The following is a 6,887-nucleotide window of genomic DNA, read 5'->3' on the forward strand; positions in this document are numbered from 1 at the left end:
TGAAACTGCTTTGTGTAGTATGAATCCAACTCACAGAGTTGAACACTTCTTTTCAAAGAGCAGTTTTGAAACACTCTTTTTGAAGAATCTGCAAGTGTTCATTTGGAGCACATTGAGGCCTATTGTGGAAAAGGAAATATCTTCACTTATAAACCAGGCAGAAGCATTCTCAGAAACGACTTTATGATGTGTGCATTCAACTCGGAGAGAGAAGCCTTTCTTTTGATAGAGCAGTTTTGAAACTCTGTTTTTGCAGCATCTGCAAGTGGATATTTCGAGCCCTTTCAGGCCTTCGTTGGAAACGGGAATATCTTCCCATAAAAACTAAACAGAAGCGTTCGGTGAAACTGCTTTGTGTAGTATGAATCCAACTCACAGAGCTGAACACTTATTTTGAAAGAGCAGTTTTGAAACACTCTTTTTGTAGAATCTGAAAGTGTTCCTTTGGAGCACTTTGAGGCCTATGGTGGAAAAGGAAATATCTTCACATAAAACCTAGACAGAAGCATTCTTTGAAACTTCTTTATGATGTGTGCATTCAACTCACAGAGTTGAACCTTCCTTTTCATGGAGCAGTTTGGAAAGAGTCTTTTTGCAGCATCTGCAAGTGGATATTTGGAGCCCTTTCAGGCCTTCGTTGGAAACGGGAATATCTTCCCATAAAAACTAAACAGAAGCGTTCTGTGAAACTGCTTTGTGTAGTATGAATCCAACTCACAGAGTTGAACACTTCTTTAGAAAGAGCAGTTTTGAAACACTCTTTTTGTAGAATCTGCAAGTGTTCATTTGGAGCGCTTTGAGGCCTACGGTGGAAAAGGAAATATCTTCACATAAAACCTAGACAGAAGCATTCTTTGAAACTTCTTTATGATGTGTGCCTTCACCTCACAGAGTTGAACCTTCCTTTTCACGGAGCAGTTTGGAAAGAGTCTTTTTGCAGCATCTGCAAGTGGATATTTGGAGCCTTTCAGGCCTTCGTTGGAAACGGGAATATCTTCCCATTAAAACTAAACAGAAGCGTTCTGTGAAACTGCTTTGTGTAGTATGAATCCAACTCACAGAGTTGAACACTTCTTTTCAAAGAGCAGTTTTGAAACACTCTTTTTGTAGAATCTGCAAGTGTTCATCTGGAGCACTTTGAGGCCTATGGTGGAAAAGGAAATATAGTCATAAAACCTAGACAGAAGCATTCTTTGAAACTTCTTTATGATGTGTGCATTCAACTCACAGAGTTGAACCTTCCTTTTCATGGAGCAGTTTGGAAAGAGTCTTTTTGCAGCATCTGCAAGTGGATATTTGGAGCCCTTTCAGGCCTTCGTTGGAAACGGGAATATCTTCCCATAAAAACTAAACAGAAGCGTTCTGTGAAACTGCTTTGTGTAGTATGAATCCAACTCACCGAGTTGAACACTTCTTTTGAAAGAGCAGTTTTGAAACACTCTTTTTGTAGAATCTGCAAGTGTTCATTTGGAGCACTTTGAGGCCTATGGTGGAAAAGGAAATATCTTCACATAAAACCTAGACAGAAGCATTCTTTGAAACTTCTTTATGATGTGTGCCTTCAACTCACAGAGTTGAACCTTCCTTTTCATGGAGCAGTTTGGAAAGAGTCTTTTTGCAGCATCTGCAAGTGGATATTTGGAGCCCTTTCAGGCCTTCGTTGGAAACGGGAATATCGTCCCATAAAAACTAAACAGAAGCGTTCTGTGAAACTGCTTTGTGTAGTATGAATCCAACTCACAGAGTTGAACACTTCTTTTGAAAGAGCAGTTTTGAAACACTCTTTTTGTAGAATCTGCAAGTGTTCATTTGGAGCACTTTGAGGCCTATGGTGGAAAAGGAAATATCTTCACATAAAACCTAGACAGAAGCATTCTTTGAAACTTCTTTATGATGTATGCATTCAACTCACAGAGTTGAACTTTCCTTTTCATGGAGCAGTTTGGAAAGAGTCTTTTTGCAGCATCTGCAAGTGGATATTTGGAGCCCTTTCAGGCCTTCGTTGGAAACGGGAATATCTTCCCATAAAAACTAAACAGAAGCGTTCTGTGAAACTGCTTTGTGTAGTATGAATCCAACTCACAGAGTTGAACACTTCTTTTGAAAGAGTCGTTTTGAAACACTCTTTTTGTAGAATCTGCAAGTGTTCATTTGGAGCGCTTTGAGGCCTAAGGTGGAAAAGGAAATATCTTCACATAAAACCTAGACAGAAGCATTCTTGGAAACTTCTTTATGATGTGTGCATTCAACTCACAGAGTTGAACCTTCCTTTTCATGGAGCGGTTTGGAAAGAGTCTTTTTGCAGCATCTGCAAGTGGATATTTGGAGCTCTTTCAGGCCTTTGTTAGAAACGGGAATATCTTCCCATAAAAACTGGACAGAAGCATTCTCACAAACTTCTTTGTGATGTGTGTGTTTAACTCACATAGTTGAACCTTTCCTTTGCTAGAGCAGTTATGAAACACTCTTTTTGTAGAATTTGCAAGTGTTCATTTGGAGAGATTTGAGGCCTATGGTGGAAATTGAAATATCTTCACATATCAACCAGGCAGAAGCATTCTCAGAAACCTCTTTATGATGTGTGCATTCAACTCAGAGAGATAAGCCTTCCTTTTGATAGAGCAGTTTTGAAACTCTGTTTTTGCAGAATCTGCAAGTGGATATTTGGAGCCCTCTCAGGCCTTCGTTGGAAACGGGAATATCTTCCCATAAAAACTGGACAGAAGCATTCTCACAAACTGCTTTGTGATGTGTGTGTTTAACTCACATAGTTAAACCTTTCCTTTGCTAGAGCAGTTATGAAACACTCTTTTTGTAGAATTTGCAAGTGTTCATTTGGAGCGATTTGAGGCCTATGGTGGAAATTGAAATATCTTCACATATCAACCAGGCAGAAACATTCTCAGAAACCTCTTTATGATGTGTGCATTCAACTCAGAGAGATAAGCCTTCCTTTTGATAGAGCAGTTTTGAAACTCTGTTTTTGCAGAATCTGCAAGTGGATATTTGGAGCCCTTTCAGGCCTTCGTTGGAAACGGGAATGTCTTCCCATGAAAACTAAACAGAAGCGTTCTGTGAAACTGCTTTGTGTAGTATGAATCCAACTCACAGAGTTGAACACTTCTTTAGAAAGAGCAGTTTTGAAACACTCTTTTTGTAGAATCTGCAAGTGTTCATTTGGAGCGCTTTCAGGCCTATGGTGGAAAAGGAAATATCTTCACATAAAACCTAGACAGAAGCATTCTTTGAAACTTCTTTATGATGTGTGCCTTCACCTCACAGAGTTGAACCTTCCTTTTCACGGAGCAGTTTGGAAAGAGTCTTTTTGCAGCATCTGCAAGTGGATATTTGGAGCCTTTCAGGCCTTCGTTGGAAACGGGAATATCTTCCCATAAAAACTAAACAGAAGCGTTCTGTGAAACTGCTTTGTGTAGTATGAATCCAACTCACAGAGTTGAACACTTCTTTTGAAAGAGCAGTTTTGAAACACTCTTTTTGAAGAATCTGCAAGTGTTCATTTGGAGCACATTGAGGCCTATTGTGGAAAAGGAAATATCTTCACTTATAAACCAGGCAGAAGCATTCTCAGAAACCTCTTTATGATGTGTGCATTCAACTCGGAGAGAGAAGCCTTCCTTTTGATAGAGCAGTTTTGAAACTCTGTTTTTGCAGCATCTGCAAGTGGATATTTGGAGCCCTTTCAGGCCTTCATTGGAAACGGGAATATCTTCCCATAAAAACTAAACAGAAGCGTTCGGTGAAACTGCTTTGTGTAGTATGAATCCAACTCACAGAGCTGAACACTTATTTTGAAATAGCAGTTTTGAAACACTCTTTTTGTAGAATCTGAAAGTGTTCATTTGGAGCACTTTGAGGCCTATGGTGGAAAAGGAAATATCTTCACATAAAACCTAGACAGAAGCATTCTTTGAAACTTCTTTATGATGTGTGCATTCAACTCACAGAGTTGAACCTTCCTTTTCATGGAGCAGTTTGGAAAGAGTCTTTTTGCAGCATCTGCAAGTGGATATTTGGAGCCCTTTCAGGCCTTCGTTGGAAACGGGAATATCTTCCCATAAAAACTAAACAGAAGCGTTCTGTGAAACTGCTTTGTGTAGTATGAATCCAATTCACAGAGTTGAACACTTCTTTTGAAAGAGCAGTTTTGAAACACTCTTTTTGTAGAATCTGCAAGTGTTCATTTGGAGCACTTTGAGGCCTATGGTGGAAAAGGAAATATCTTCACATAAAACCTAGACAGAAGCATTCTTTGAAACTTCTTTATGATGTGTGCCTTCAAGTCACAGAGTTGAACCTTCCTTTTCATGGAGCAGTTTGGAAAGAGTCTTTTTGCAGCATCTGCAAGTGGATATTTGGAGCCCTTTCAGGCCTTCTTTGGCAACGGGAATATCTTCCCATAAAAACTAAACAGAAGCGTTCTGTGAAACTGCTTTGTGTAGTATGAATCCAACTCACAGAGTTGAACACTTCTTTTGAAAGAGCAGTTTTGAAACACTCTTTTTGTAGAATCTGCAAGTGTTCATTTGGAGCACTTTGAGGCCTATGGTGGAAAAGGAAATATCTTCACATAAAACCTAGACAGAAGCATTCTTTGAAACTTCTTTATCATGTATGCATTCAACTCACAGAGTTGAACTTTCCTTTTCATGGAGCAGTTTGGAAAGAGTCTTTTTGCAGCATCTGCAAGTGGATATTTGGAGCCCTTTCAGGCCTTCGTTGGAAACGGGAATATCTTCCCATAAAAACTAAACAGAAGCGTTCTGTGAAACTGCTTTGTGTAGTATGAATCCAACTCACAGAGTTGAACACTTCTTTTGAAAGAGTAGTTTTGAAACACACTTTTTGTAGAATCTGCAAGTGTTCATTTTGAGCGCTTTGAGGCCTAAGGTGGAAAAGGAAATATCTTCACATAAAACCTAGACAGAAGCATTCTTTGAAACTTCTTTATGATGTGTGCATTCAACTCACAGAGTTGAACCTTCCTTTTCATGGAGCGGTTTGGAAAGAGTCTTTTTGCAGCATCTGCAAGTGGATATTTGGAGCTCTTTCAGGCCTTTGTTAGAAACGGGAATATCTTCCCATAAAAACTGGACAGAAGCATTCTCACAAACTGCTTTGTGATGTGTGTGTTTAACTCACATAGTTGAACCTTTCCTTTGCTAGAGCAGTTATGAAACACTCTTTTTGTAGAATTTGCAAGTGTTCATTTGGAGAGATTTGAGGCCTATGGTGGAAATTGAAATATCTTCACATATCAACCAGGCAGAAGCATTCTCAGAAACCTCTTTATGATGTGTGCATTCAACTCAGAGAGATAAGCCTTCCTTTTGATAGAGCAGTTTTGAAACTCTGTTTTTGCAGAATCTGCAAGTGGATATTTGGAGCCCTCTCAGGCCTTCGTTGGAAACGGGAATATCTTCCCATAAAAACTGGACAGAAGCATTCTCACAAACTGCTTTGTGATGTGTGTGTTTAACTCACATAGTTGAACCTTTCCTTTGCTAGAGCAGTTATGAAACACTCTTTTTGTAGAATTTGCAAGTGTTCATTTGGAGCGATTTGAGGCCTATGGTGGAAATTGAAATATCTTCACATATCAACCAGGCAGAAGCATTCTCAGAAACCTCTTTATGATGTGTGCATTCAACTCGGAGAGAGAAGCCTTCCTTTTGATAGAGCAGTTTTGAAACTCTGTTTTTGCAGCATCTGCAAGTGGATATTTGGAGCCCTTTCAGGCCTTCGTTGGAAACGGGAATATCTTCCCATAAAAACTAAACAGAAGCGTTCGGTGAAACTGCTTTGTGTAGTATGAATCCAACTCACAGAGCTGAACACTTGTTTTGAAAGAGCAGTTTTGAAACACTCTTTTTGTAGAATCTGAAAGTGTTCATTTGGAGCACTTTGAGGCCTATGGTGGAAAAGGAAATATCTTCACATAAAACCTAGACAGAAGCATTCTTTGAAACTTCTTTATGATGTGTGCATTCAACTCACAGAGTTGAACCTTCCTTTTCATGGAGCAGTTTGGAAAGAGTCTTTTTGCAGCATCTGCAAGTGGATATTTGGAGCCCTTTCAGGCCTTCGTTGGAAACGGGAATATCTTCCCATAAAAACTAAACAGAAGCGTTCTGTGAAACTGCTTTGTGTAGTATGAATCCAACTCACAGAGTTGAACACTTCTTTAGAAAGAGCAGTTTTGAAACACTCTTTTTGTAGAATCTGCAAGTGTTCATTTGGAGCGCTTTGAGGCCTACGGTGGAAAAGGAAATATCTTCACATAAAACCTAGACAGAAGCATTCTTTGAAACTTCTTTATGATGTGTGCCTTCACCTCACAGAGTTGAACCTTCCTTTTCACGGAGCAGTTTGGAAAGAGTCTTTTTGCAGCATCTGCAAGTGGATATTTGGAGCCTTTCAGGCCTTCGTTGGAAACGGGAATATCTTCCCATAAAAACTAAACAGAAGTGTTCTGTGAAACTGCTTTGTGTAGTATGAATCCAACTCACAGAGTTGAACACTTCTTTTCAAAGAGCAGTTTTGAAACACTCTTTTTGTAGAATCTGCAAGTGTTCATTTGGAGCACATTGAGGCCTATTGTGGAAAAGGAAATATCTTCACTTATAAACCAGGCAGAAGCATTCTCAGAAACCTCTTTATGATGTGTGCATTCAACTCGGAGAGAGAAGCCTTCCTTTTGATAGAGCAGTTTTGAAACTCTGTTTTTGCAGCATCTGCAAGTGGATATTTGGAGCCCTTTCAGGCCTTCGTTGGAAACGGGAATATCTTCCCATAAAAACTAAACAGAAGCGTTCTGTGAAACTACTTTGTGTAGTATGAATCCAACTCACAGAGTTGAACACTTCTTT

The sequence above is a fragment of the Pongo abelii genome, chromosome 20 (genome assembly GCF_028885655.2).
Source record: "Pongo abelii isolate AG06213 chromosome 20, NHGRI_mPonAbe1-v2.0_pri, whole genome shotgun sequence".
In the NCBI taxonomy this organism is placed as follows: Eukaryota; Metazoa; Chordata; class Mammalia; order Primates; family Hominidae; genus Pongo; species Pongo abelii.